Consider the following 14874-nt stretch of genomic DNA (forward strand, 5'->3'; position numbering starts at 1 on the left):
AGGATCCAGGGAACTACAGGCCAGTCAGTCTGACCTCGGTGCCTGGGAAGGTCATGGAACAGATCCTCCTCAGTGCCATTACACGGCACATGCAGGAGAACAGGGTGATCAGGCCCAGCCAGCATGGGTTTGTGAAGGGCAGGTCATGCCTATCAAACCTAATATCCTTCTATGATAAGGTGACCCACTTAGTGGATGAGGGAAAAGCTGTGGATGTTATCTACTTGGATTTTTGCAAAGCTTTTGACACTGTTTCCCACAGCATTCTCCTGGAGAAACTGGCTGCTCATGGCCTGGACAGGTGTACTCTTCGCTGGGTAAAAAACTGGCTGGATGGCCATGCCCAGAGAGTGGTGGTAAATGGAGTTAAATCCAGTTGGTGTCCGGTCACAAGTGGTGTCCCCCAGGGTTCGGTGCTGGGGCCGGTTCTCTTTAATATCTTTATCAATGATCTGGATGAAGGGATCGAATGCACCCTCAGTAAGTTCGCAGATGACACTAAGCTGGGCGGGCGTGTTGATCTGCTTGAGGGTAGGTTGGCTCTGCAGAGGGATCTGGACAGGCTGGACCGATGGGCTGAGACCAATGGTATAGGTTCAACAAGGCCAAATGCCGGGTCCTGCACTTGGGTCACAACAACCCCATGCAGCGCTACAGGATTGGGGCAGAGTGGCTTGAAAGCAGCTCGACAGAAAAGGACTTGGGAGTGTTGGTTGACAGCCGGCTGAATATGAGCCAGCAGTGTGCCCAGGTGGCCAAGAAGGCCAACAGCATCCTAGCCTGTATCAGGAACAGTGTGGTGAGCCGGACTAGGGAAGTGATCATCCCCCTGTACTCGGCACTGGTGAGGCCCCACCTCGAGTACTGCGTTCAGTTTTGGGCCCCTCGCTACAAGAGGGACATTGAGGTGTTGGAGCGTGTCCAGAGAAGGGCTACAAAGCTGGTGAGGGGTCTGGAGGACAAACCTTCTGAGGAACGACTGAGGGAGCTGGGGTTGTTTAGCCTGGAGAAGAGGAGGCTGAGGGGAGACCTTATCACCCTCTACAACTACCTGAAAGGAGGTTGTAGAGAGATGGGGGCTGACCTCTTCTCCCTGGTGACAAGTGATAGGACGAGGGGAAATGGGTTCAAGTTACATCTGGGGAGGTTTAGACTGGATATTAGGAAACATTTTTTCACTGAAAGGGTTATTAAACATTGGAATAGGCTGCCCAGGGAGGTGGTGGATTCACCATCTCTGGAGGTGTTTAAAAAAAGGGTAGATGGGGCACTGAGGGACATGGTTTAGAAGTGGCTCTTGTCAGGGTAGGCTAAAGGTTGGACTCAATGATCTTAAAGGTCCCTTCCAACCTCAACAATTCTATGATTCTATCTTATACCAGGCTGCCATGCATTGCTTAGGCTCACCTGAAGACTCTTATCTTATGGCTTGGCTTGTTAATCTTTCCAGGAAGGAGTCATTTATGGTATCGACAGTAACAGAGCTACACTTGTTTAGTCTAATGAAGATAAGAGATGCAATGCTTTCTTTGGCATTCCCCCTAAGCACGTTATTTTTTGTTACTGACATCTGGAATTAAAATTTTATCCAGGATGTTTTCTTTCTTCTCAACAAGTGCTACCTACTAAACAATCTTTATAATTGAAAGCTTTTCTCCACCCTCAGAAGGAAAATCCCTATAGATTAAGTGCTGATGTTCGCTTTCTGAGAAATTCTGAACTGGAAGATTAATAATAATAATAATAATAATAAAAAGAACAAGAACTTCACCAGAAAGCCAGGGTTCGGGGAACTGCCCCCCCTGCAGTGCCTGCACAGCCACAGGAGCCAGGGAGGCTGCGGTAGGCAGCAGGGTGCTGCTGCCATGCCCTGGGGCTGGTGGCACCTGGCAGAAGAGAGCAGGACCTGGTGGCACCCAGCAGGAGGGGGCAGGGGACGGGCTCTGCTAGGAAGCAGCACCATGCCCCAGCCATATGCAGAACAGCTGCTCGCCTCTCCTGCTATGCAAAGCTACTTGTATAATAAATACTATGTATTTGCATGCACACATTAAGCATACATTTCTGCATCAGTGTATTTACAAAAGCCTTTCTCTCCCTTCCCTTAGGCTGTCTGCCAGAAACACTCAACTGCAGCAGTTCACGATTTCTCTATAGCCTAACCCCAAGTAAAAAATTTGTCTCAGCCATAGAGCGTTTAACTATTAACTATACATCAGACCATGAACGATTTATATCAGCAGCATACTTCCTGGTCCAGCCACTGTGTTGAATTGCTGGATGAAGGGCTGGTTTTAAGAGCAGAACGGGACAGCTGGTGGAGTGACCTCCTCCAGCAGAGAGGGAAGTAGGGACCTGTGCTTGCATGCAGGGCTCAGGTTTCGGTGGGAGGCTCCCTTGGACCTCTTATGCTCTGAGATGAGATAAGGAGAGTCTAATAAGACATCTAGTTTCTGTGCATCGGCTCCATCTAATCAAAGCACGATAGAAGCATGGTCATGCTCGAAAAGCACTCAGTTGTGTAAGATGTTAGAGATTACAGATGTACAAGATATTCAAGAAAGTACGAGTTATAACCAATATTTAACCCCCTGAATCGTAGTCAGGTTAAATATTTAAGCGTTGTTTCCCAATCCTGCCTTATCACATATAGGAAAATCTAAAAGGAACTTTACATACAGTTAAAAAGCTTTGGGGAAATACATAGGAAAATATTTTGAAAGAATTGCCACATATAAATCTGACTCTACCAAAATCTGTCGAGGATAACATCTTTGTTCCAATCATTACAACCCAGCAGAGTCTCCCCCTCCCGCAGCTCAGCCTTCTGCTGCAGAGGGGGACAACAGTATGTGTATCTTGTTCCCAAAGAGACCACGCACAATGGAGTGGGCAGTGGAAACATCACAAACTGCAAACCTTGAGCCTCTCTTTACACAACTTTTCCGTCCCACAGATCAAACCATTTCCTTCCCCCTTCTTCAGTAAGGAGAACTGTGTGCATTCTAAACCAGAAGATTTAAACAGAAATAAAATTTAGTCCCTGACCACTTCTATTAGTGGAAAAAAAAAAGTGGAATCACTCCAAACAGATCAAAATCTTAACAGAAAATTGAAACTCTTTCTGGACAGAGAAATATCCAACCGGATGTTTTTCTCAGTGCTAATTTGCAGACTTAAGTTTTTCATGTCCTTCATTAAATACAGTTCAGACAAATTCTCTGCAGGCATAGGAACCCCATCAAGCAGAGGTCATTTCAAGGACTGAATAACTGGTAGTTACCACCACCATGTACTACTGAATAATCCACAGCCACTGAATAGTTAAGAGACTGACAACAGGGAAGACAGCCCAGCTGTAGAAGAGCTCAATTCAAGGGCTTTCATTCCCCCATTTGCTTTGCAGTGCTGAGCAAACCTGGCTTACCTCCATCTCAGTTCCCCAAATCACCCAAAGAAAGACACCGCTGTGCTCTCCTGCGGATGGAAGCACTGCGAAGAGCAGACATAAATCCACTAAACACTATAGGGAACTTCAGCTCCACAGCTGTGGGGACTGCAGTCCCCAGGCACCACCCAAAACAAGTATTTGTTATTAGATGCCAATTGAGATCAATCGACCTCACTAATAGCAGGATTTAGCCTTTCAACCAGAGGAACTAAAAAGATGACCTTTACATCTTACCGATTGCTGACCAAACTCTCATGATTTTAAGTTAATAAAGCTGATTACAATGCCATAGCTACAGTGACACAGATGTCAGCTCTCGGTGCCAGAACTGGAGGTGCCCTCTCCCAGAAACACCTCTGGTCCAGGTCCTACCGGCACTGCAGTTCCCAGGAGTTGACACGTATCAACATTTACGCCAACGCATTCTTCACAGTCATTTTCCTTAAGGTCAATTCAGCGTCCGCTTATGATCTCCAACAGAGGAGCCTAAGGATAGAACTACAATTTCTAAACCTACTGATCCTTCTCCTGTAGCACAAGAGTTCCCTGTGCCAAGCCTCCAGCTTCCAGGCACTTACAGAATAAACTCCTCATATTTCCTTTCCAGAGAAGCCAGGTGATAGAACTGAACCTGTGCGTTCAATTCTAGTTTCACGACATGCGGTCTTGAGAAAACACTTGCATTTACTCCCCCACCCCCATTTAAGTTTGAGACGTTGCTCGATAATAAGGGAGTTTCCCCAACTTACATAATGCTTTCCCTTCTCCTCCTCTTCCCTTACATCCTCTGAGATGGTGAAGCAGAGGACGTGGACAAAGCCCCAGAAGTCTGCACGCGGAAGAGCAGCGGTCCTTGCTACATTCTCGCCGGTCGTGCTACAGACCTTCCAGACCCAAGGAGTGCCGGACTTTCTCTACCACGTGGGGATGCTCCACGTCAGAGACAGTTACACCTCTGCTCAGCGATTCTCTTCAGAGAGATAGAAGGAAAAGACAACTCCAGAGACACACACACAGTCACTTTGCTTTCTCTCTTCAGACCCAGTGACATCCCCTTTTCCTACTCCTTGGTTCAAAGGATTGTATTTTACCTGCTGTCCTTGTCCAGCTCCAGGAAGACCTGGGTCCGAGAAGCGAGCGATCATTCTGGGCAGCTACTTTTTCCAAGACTCCAGCAGCCTGCCTGCAGCTCAGTTGCAAGTTTGACAACTGAGTGGGGAGAGAAGCTCTGGGAGCTTGCTCCGGCATAGGCTAAGGGTGGGAGGACTGGAAGAGGAGTGACGTACCTATGCCTGTATAAGGCCTTGTGATAACTAGCAGTTGTCTCGGTGGTTTTACAAGTATCAGTTGTATTTACTCTAGCTGAAGTGATGCTGTCTGCAACAGAAATACAGGTTTCCTATGGCTGCTTCCCAATTCAACATTCATGAAACAGCCAACACCCTTGGTCAGGATCAAGGCCTCATCATGGTAGATACTAGGTAGATAAAGATGATGACATCATCCCATCCCAAAGAGCTGGCAAAGATAAAGAGGGAGTAAGATGGTAACGTTCCTGGAAAGGGGAAAAACAAATACAACCATGCCTCCTCTTGGCCTCTGTCAAAATAATGACTATGTGTAAAGCTCTGCATGCATACACGTAAATAAAAATCAAAACTCAAACTCAGAGCCGGGAAGTTGTTTAGCTGAAGTCTGCAAGCTCCTGCCTGTAATAATCTCCCTACCTTCTGATTAGAGCCAAGAAAAGGGTTTAGCATTTTTCGTCTTCTCTAATCTAATACTGTTTGTAAATGCATTTTTCCTCCCTCCTATCTTTCCAGTTGGTTTTATTTATGTAGACATGCCAACGTGGTAAATTTCAGACCTATAATTTGTGGCTTCCTGACTTGGGGATTGTTCTGAAGTAGTTCTCATGTGGCTGTTCCTCCAGCTAAATATTTACACACGTATACACCGTGCATAGCTTTTACTTATGTGCATGGGCAAGAGCTCTGCATGCTTCACATAATTTTTCAGAGTCTACATGTGTTTCCAATCATGACAACACATTGAAAATATGTGCCTACAAAACACATTTTAAATGTATTTATACAAAACAGTATGTGCTTACCCTTGAGGTGTTTTCTATATATAGAAAAAAGCTGAAGATTAGACTTCCTGTTCTCATTCTTTCCCTTCAAGTTCTTCTCTTGTTATTCATTGTATCCAGGTTTCCATTACAACTCAGCTATACATTGTTTTTCACTGGCATGGAATGAATTCAGACGTGAATTCCGGTAACGCACATGTACATGATAAAGCACGAGACATTCCCTAAAGAGACATCTGGACTTTCACATTTCAGTCAGTTGAACAACAATGATGGTGCAGGAATGACCATCATTCCCCTGCTCAGTCTCTACTGAGAGACAAGTCTTCAATGTATCAAAAGGCAGTATAGTTATAAATGACAATCAACATTCATTGACATTGTATTTAACATATACAGGCTTTAAATCTCTCTTCTTCAAAAAAAAAAAAAGAATTCAATTGTCTACCAAAGTGGTTTTAAACAGTTATTTAGCTCCAAAGCCCATTTTCTTTAGTTGCTTTAGCTTTTTTCTTTAGTTGCTTTAGCTTGTGGATGAGGCCAAACAAGCTATTCAAAGTTTTCTTCCTGATGGCAAACCCAAAGGTATTTCTTTATCAGAAGTTTCACATCTGAACCTTGCAATAAGCTACATGCACTATCAAATGTCAGTCAACCTGCTGACCTCCAATAGGAAATATAAAAAGCCACGGCTAGTTCTGGATTGCCTCACAGTTTTGAAAGTATTCACTCTTATAAGACTTTGAAATATGAGAGTTAAACATTACTTTCTCTTCCAGGACCTTCCTTTTCCTACTGCTGAGGCTCAAGCAGCAGCAGCACCGGGACCGCGCTCACAACTTGCAAGTTTCCAATTAACAATTACTCACCTCTGGGACAGCCTTCCCCCGCCTATGAAGTACAAAATACATATGACCACAGCCTGAAGACGCTGACACATTAAAATAGATGAGATTTAACAAAATGACTCTAGTTATTCCATAGCCTTTGGACTAATCTTATGAATTCGAGCAGTCATCTGGAAGTCAGCAGTGCTACATAAATGTATTCACACACTGATAAATGCTTGCAGGACCAGGGCCTAAATTAAGTAGATTCTACAGACTTCACTATTATCTGGATTTACAGAAGATGATCTATCCGACTCATGTTATGTTCCTATTTCATCATCATTATCTTGAATGGATTTTTATTTATGTGCATGACTGGACAGTCTGTGCTTTTTATGAATACCCATATTCATCCACGGAGGACAAAAAAACATCTTTCTCCCACTGAAAAAAAAATTGTCAGGGAGCAGAGAGAGACCTACACAACTCAGCCAGGCTGTCAAACGCCACGAACAACAAATGGGAAACCATGGAAGCAAACAGTTTCCGAAGGACTTGTACACCAGGCTGTTATACACGAGCTGCTCGTCACACAGCTACAGACGATAAGCCAATTTGCACAATTCAGAATCTTTCGCACTCTATTTGAGATAAAACAAAAGAGAAGGCGGAGCGGACCAGAAAATCCAACCAGCGCTAGTCCCCACCTCAGCAGCCCAGCTAGCAGAAAAGTTACTGTTGTGGTCTCCTACAGCAGTCATGCAGCCAGGAGCCCGACTGCCCAACCCGACGGCAAGCGCCATCTGCTCACACAGTGATACGTGAAAAAACGTTAAGTAACACAGCAACAAAACTTGTCAGAAATTCCAGATGAGGGCTAGCCTTTTGCATGGGTCCTTTTGAAATAAATCTATAGAAAGCAATAGGAGAATACGCTGTATAAATAACGCACATTTTGGTAGTCACAGTCTGCACAGTCACACAAAAGCTCCCATCTTGCCCAAAACCAGCAAAGACTGGGGTCTGCCAGGGTTACCAACACAAGATGCTGCAGTTTGCAGAAAAGCACCAGTTCTCTCCAGCTGTACCTCGATTGTCCTTGTATGCTCTGTGAAGGGGGCAGGGTGAGGGAGGCTCCAGCAGGTGAGCAGCAAAGAGTATTCCATCCAAGAGAAAGACCTTTCTCAGGTATAGACCTTCTGACCAGCACTGCAGGCACAAACGCCTCAGGGCACCAATGCTGGGGAGTCACTTGGTGCTGATCTCAGAGGAGTGAGGAGACACGAGGTGCAGTGGTGGTACCACTGTGCCTGCTTTCACCTTGCACGATGACGGTGCTGTGTGGATGGACACTGCAGGCATCACACATGCTTTGGTGCAGGGTATCCTCCTCTTTGCTCTAATCTACAATCCTCCTCAGGGATCGTCAGCAACACCCAGTGCTCCTGGCACAACAGGATAATGAGACAGACACCCCGGCTCCTCCAGTCATGGTCCAATCCCTACCACAGCAAAGAGGAGGCACCATTCCTCCTCCACCTCCACCCTTGTGAGCAGGACCTGGCACTGCTGCAGCCTTTTTCCTCAGTGGGAGGAGTCCAGTGGAGAACGAAAAACAGTGGGAGGACAACCAGCTCTCTCAGGAGCTTTCTTATAGCCTGTTGGTCCCAAAACAAACTCTGGACTACACCCTCTCTCACCCATCAACTATCTCTTCCTAAAGAAAATCCTGGGCCCAGGACTTGCTGGTAGGGTGATTGGGAAGAGGAAGGTACTGATGAGGAACTGGTTTGGGCAACGAGGAGGCAGAGGGGCACATGGTGGCATGTCTGACAGAAAAAGGCTTGAGAGTGTCCTGAACGCACAAGTCTTTCCAATGAGTGTCCGCGTGCTGGCTGTGTCTCCTTCCCAGCTGTGCTTCAGACTGCTAGTGCTATGTGGATATCAAAGAGCAGAGACAGAAGGTAATACATAAATAGTCCAGGGTCTTAAACCAGAAGACAATTGGGATGAGGATTTTACCATGTTTGAGACTTTTTTTAAGCTTGGAATGGGAATTCAGACTGCTGTTTTATCCAAATTTTATCTGAATTTGCAAATTCATGGGAAAACAAGATTTTTAATCAAATTCTCTGCTAATAAAACTGAGCACAACTTTAATCTAGTTTCTCCCATTCTGGTAAACCCACAAATTGACACAGTCTCTGGTATTACGAATTTAATCTAGGTTAATCCACTTTTTCTATTCATTCTGATGAAAGTTTCTCAAGAGAATAAATGGATCTTTAAGACAAAGGGAATTGAAATAAAACATCTTTTTGAAAAGGTTAAGTGGCGCCTGATAGTCTACAATCTATCAAGTTAAGCAAACAAGGAGGGGGAAACCCTACCTTGTAAATAAGGCAATTACAAATCTAGTTTCTACAATCTGGAACGAAGCCAGGATCTAAATGTGAAGGATTGAGAGGAAAATCTGTTGTAAATTCCTTCAAATGAAAGTCCCTATTTAAAAGGCAGAGAATACCAGTTTTAGAAAGGTCATGAAGTCATAGCAGTTTTTTCAAAGCATAACTCTAAATGTCAATTTGACCTCTTTTTAAAGGCAGAGACAGACACAGCTGCACTTGGAGTGTAACCCTTACACTAGAAAGAGAATAGCAATGATTAACAAGATGTTTTGCACCAAACTTCGTGTAGACAGCCATATAAAAACCTACTCAATAGGCATCTTAACCTCGACGACTGTGAAAATTTATTGTTGTATATTCTCAGTTTAAAGAAAAAAAAAAAAACAAACATAAAACCAAGAGAAATATGCCTCTTGTACAGGCATAACGTTGCACGTTACACATGAGCTGCATCATTAAAAGCTTTCACTTGAGACTGGTTTTACCCCCTTTCTAGGTAAGGGGACTTGCTGTGGGGACAGGGAAATGTGGCAACTGGCAGACTGGTGTGCCTTGACTACAGGTTTTAAGTCTAGGCTTTCTGGGAAGCGTTGCAGCAAAGGTGAAAGAGCGACTCTGAAAGACAGCGCTGACAAGCCCTGCAATTCCATCTCTAATAAATATTATAGATGAGTAGGTTAAACTTGGGCAGGATTCAAAAACATGTGGGTATATACATGGATACCCACAGACATACACACACATAAATTCACCCATATACGGCTCAGGCAAATTCCACTGAAACTAGCAAGTCGGACTGGAAGATTCACTTTACATTAAGCCTTTGCATTTTAATCATAAATTAAATAGACTGTGGGTGTTGTGACTAACTGGCAGACAGTAAATTGAGGCACTACATGGTGTTTACCATGAGGTAAACTGTTGCTTCTCCTGATTTTTAATTGGAGGTTAATTGAACTCTGGCACACTCCACTATAAATAAGTCCTGGCACTAAAAACAAAAAGACAAGGCATAATTTCATGAATGTATTCCCATAATCCATCAAACATTCATCACTTACATTGCCCAGATGTACTGTCAAAGGTGATAAACAGACACATATCAATAACAATAGTCTGATATTTTGTTCCATTCCCTACCACAGAGGTACCTGATCCTGCTCTCCGAGGGAAGCAAAAGCGTAGGGTGCAGCCTACAGAACATCAAAGATCTGGCTCTAACCCTCTGAAGCCTTCCTGAACACGTGTGGTGCAACACGATACCTTGATCCTGGCCTTCCATTTCTATCCACCTTACACATAGTTGTACACACATGAAAAAGTGACTATGAAGTAGATATAAAAAGACCTAGCAACATCTGACACGCATCTCCTACAGAACACCAGAAGGCCTTGTAGCAAATGGTCCAGCCACTTGCTGTTACTCCCAGTCAGGATGCTGGCAGATCACCCCCCCAAAAAAAGAGACTTTGCAAGAAAGAAGGGTCCTGGCAGAAAAGCGATGATAAACCCTAAAACAAAGCTACTATAGCACCACAGGACGTGTAGGTAGACTGAAACAGTGACAGGCTGACAAAGCTGCCACATTTCAGGCAGTACGTACCTAGGCATCCCCAGCCTACTCTGAATTGTGCTGTGGCTCAAGCAGAGATGAAGGGACACAAATATCTCATTTGTAGCTTTCTTCATACTTTGAAAAACACAGGTTATTAGTTATTGTTTTTTAGCTTATCAGATTGTTATTCTCTTGCATTGCTACTTTGCTATGTATATTATTCCCACACACACAAAAAAAATTAAAACACAACGCCCTTAATCATAGGTTGTTCCCACTGATAGATTATCTATTTAATATGTTTATATAGGCTCTTTTCCACAGTACGAGTCATGTTGAAATTGCCCTAATTAAAATATTTCCATTTATTTGCATGACTAATCAGTTGTTATCAGTAACATGGCACTTTATATCTTCAAAGCACTTTGATTGCATATAAATGGATTATCTGAAAACTTGCCCAAGAACATATCTTGGAATCTGATGCACAGACTCAGCTATTGCTTCCTAAAATAACTACTGCCTTTACATATGCATTGAACCCAGTGAGGACAATAGCGACAGGCCTGAAGAAGCGTATGTGTTACTTATGGAAAGAATGAATAGTCCATAGAAGAGAGAAAGACAAGCAGACATGTCAGCATTCAGTGATGACGTGGAAAAGCAGATGGCTCCGTCCTTTCAGTGGTAGAAAAGACACAGTCTATCCCACTTCCCGCCATGCTTTTTGCTGAAGAGAGCTGTCCTACTCATGTGCAAATGAAGTCCCACATCTCTAAAATTTCTTGCGAGAGACTTACCACCGTTCTTTCACTTCCTCCTCTTTGGAGCTTTCTACAGACTTGCATGCCAAAATACTCCGGGCATCTGGTGCCGCTTTCTGGAGACTCTGGCCACTGATAACTTGCACTGTGTGGGGAAATTAATTTCTCAGCATAATGCCATCACTGTGTCTCCCCACGAAGTTCTTATCCATGGGCCGCTCATTGGTTGAAAGAAGATGACAGTGGTTACTTTTTTGCTTCACAGCTTGTTTTAACAAGGAACTTACATACAGAAACAAGCTATTTCCATAAGCACTGAGCTACCCTGCCTGTCTGCAAGTCATTTTCCTTTCTAAAAAATTAAGGATTACAACAGGAATGGGCAGGGGACAGGGATTTTTCAACTGTATTATATCCAAGGAAGTGATATAAAGCAGGAGTAGATTTTGTAGATCTGTTGTTTTGGTTTTCAAAGACTAAAATATCTTTTAGAGCTATCAATATGCTCTCCCTTGAAGATCTGAAAGTGTAGAGCCATCTCTAACACTTTCATTTGGTTAAGGGGGAAAAAAAATGTGGTTCCTCAAGTTAGATAACTATGTTTTTCCAATGTCCTGCAGGTGCCTTAACTGAAGGAATGACAGTGGTAATTGCAGAAGATGATGATTTTATTCTAGACAGCTGCGAATTTGCAAAAGTATTGATTTCCACTGTTCTGATTGTTGGTCTTCCACTGAACTGGATCTTCTCACGCATTTACTCAATTGCCTCAGGGTCCTTTAAACCTCAGAACTTCACTATAGTTATAGTGATTTTAAGTGCATATGGTGGCTTTTATCCAGAACAACCTGAAAGTGCTTGATGAACTCCACCAGGAGGCAATTATATAGGGCCTATTCACAGGGCCTCTGCAGATTCATAAGGTTGGAAAGAGACATCAAGAGATCATTAAGTCTGGCTCTCCCAGCAGGATCAATTATACTTGGGCTATTCCTGAACAGAGGCTGAGCTGCCTAACCTGTTTTTAAAGACATCAAATAATGGAGGTTCTACAGCTTCCTTCAGCAGCCTAAACCAGTGGTTAACTCTCCTTGACTTTAGATTTTTCTACAACTTCAAGCTCCATGCTGTAATTTAAGCCTATTATCTCTTGTCCTATGAAAATCTGTCCTATAATTTTCTTTCATAAAAACTTTATCATGCTTGTTCTTATGACACCAATTCAGTCACCTCTTCTTAAGACTATGCAACATTATTTTATGTAATATTTCCTCAAAAGACAATGTTTTCTATGCAAAGAGCCCTGAGGGGGTTGTTGCCCCCTCATTGGAAATACCTGCTGTGGTGAGTACTCCAGGTTACGTGATTGGCATTACCAGCCCTAAAATGACACCAAAAGCAATAGAAGTGTCCCCCCCGCCCCAGCACAGTCAATGAGAGACTCTTGAAGAACCTGCCTAAAACAAGAACTCCGATCCTTTTTTCTGTTCTGTGTTGGTTAGAAATACAAGCAGTTTACCATCATTTCCCAGGCAGATTATTATTTGTACTGCCATAGCCACAGAGGTTGCTATAGACTCGAAGATTTGAATGCCTGCTGGTTGTGTCCCTCTACAGCTTAAGGGGGGTGGGGGTGGGGGGAAATCAAGCCAAAAAGAAGATCTCTGAGCAAAGCTCCTTTGTGTTGCTTTTTCCATTCCAAACCAAGGTTCTTGCTGCTGCTCTTTAGGCCTTTTGAACTGTATCATTACTATTTACTACGAAAGTGGTTAGAAGCCAATTAAATCACCGTCCCAGCGTGCTCAGGATGTTGCAACCGTAAGATCTGGCTTGCTACAAAAGAAAAAAAAGCTTACGATCTAAATAGATATGACAGACGGTAATAAAGGGATAGAGCATAAAAACAGTTAGCTTGTTAGCCACACTCAATGTAAACAAAATATCCCACAGGAAACCAGATACATCCTAAATGTGGAAAACTAAAGAAGTTGCAGCAGCGGGAGGGGAGGAGGGACATGCCTGCAAAACGACTGCTCCCCCCCTGCCCCATCACCTGTGTGTCCCACTCCTTAGCTGGAAGTTTTTCCAGCATTAAACAGCCCTTCACTACCATTGAGCTTAGGTAGGTAAACATGTAAATTAAGTATTAAGTTTACAACACAGGCAGCACAAAAGGTAAGCTGAGTTAACATTTTCTGGTTGAGGAGGCACCAAATCTCACAGTTCACCTCCTGATTTTGAGGGGGGGAGCAGGAGACGCAAAAGCCACCCCGTCTGAAGGATCCCCAGCCCTAGCACAATTCCCATATCCTCCACGTGAAGCACTGCTTGAAATATAACTTACATTAAGCAAATCATGCCTGAAAAATGTATAAAGCATTATTATTTTAAAATAAAAACACTTTATAACCTAGTTGTAATGCATATTGCCTATTCAATCCTCTGAATATAGTTTCCACTTACCATAAATCTAGAGATCTCTCAGGAAAATCAAAAAGTTTGCACACATGAACCAACAGGGCTCCCCCCCACGGAGACTCCTTCCTGTCTTCCTTTTCTTCCCCCCCCTCGCCCTGAATACAGGAAGAGAGATCACCAGCTGCCTGCTGAAGAAAACAGCCACCGAATAGTGTGCATCATTCAGATGGCTTGGATGATTCAGCTTTTCCACGTGAACTTTACTGAAGTTGCACACAAATGCAGCTTTGTGCATTTCTGAATCAAACGCATAATTAATAGTCCAAGTACATATCAACACAATTTCTATTTGAAGAACAACTTTTCATCTGGAATGCAGCAGTGTGTACTTCACCTTACAACAGCTCCAGTTCTCAAACCTACTAATAATTACATCCACCTGTGTTTATATACTGCAGTATCTCCAGCCTTTAAAAATCCATTTTATATTGTTCTCGAAAGTTACACCAAACAGGGCAGTGAAAAGAGGATCTAGTGACGAGCACATCATATTGAAAGCCACCTGATGTGATGTGTGTTGGGTTTAGAGTGGGAGGGCTGGGAAGGAACAGAAAAGCCAGATGTTGCAAGCAGCCTGCTCCCCCGGACACATCAGCACAATAAGCAGCAGCTTGATCCTAAGTGTCCCATGAAGTTACTTGCAGCTACGTTTTGAAAGTTCAAGATATTCTCATAGTCTAGAAACTTGTAGGAGAATAACATTAAAATTTTCCAGACATTAGGCTGAGATAAAAAAAAAAAAAAGACACACACAAATGCAAAACACATACACGTTTACTTGGTGTATTTTTGGTTTAGCACTGCTCAAAGATGAAGAAATAGGGCCTGTTTTTACTTCTCTAATTTCCTTGGCCTTTTCTCACTTGTTCGAACGTTCACTTGAATCCTCTTTGTCAGCAAGGTCCTACTTTCATTTCACCCCTGCAGCCGTAAGTCAGAAATGGCTCTAATAAACCAAGCAGGTTTGACAAAAAAAGTGAAAAGAAGAATCAGACCTAGCACTGCCTTGGATGGACCCTCTTGCCAGACAAGCCCTATTTACTCAGCAGGAGAAATGCCTATTTAACCTAGAGAACACAAGCACATCAAACACAACACTGCCTGCTGCAGGCACACAAGCCCGGCAATGCAGAAAGTGCCCAAGGTGCTCAGCGAGGGCAGCCAAACTGGAACCATCCAGGGGAACATGCAACTGCTGTCCAAGTGCACGTATAGCACCCATGCCACCACAGGCCACCTCGCTTAAGCAAAGGGAGAAGGCAGCAACAGATTGAACAGACTGGCCATCACTGGAAG

The sequence above is a fragment of the Larus michahellis genome, chromosome 3, assembly GCF_964199755.1.
Source record: "Larus michahellis chromosome 3, bLarMic1.1, whole genome shotgun sequence".
Classification (NCBI taxonomy): domain Eukaryota; kingdom Metazoa; phylum Chordata; class Aves; order Charadriiformes; family Laridae; genus Larus; species Larus michahellis.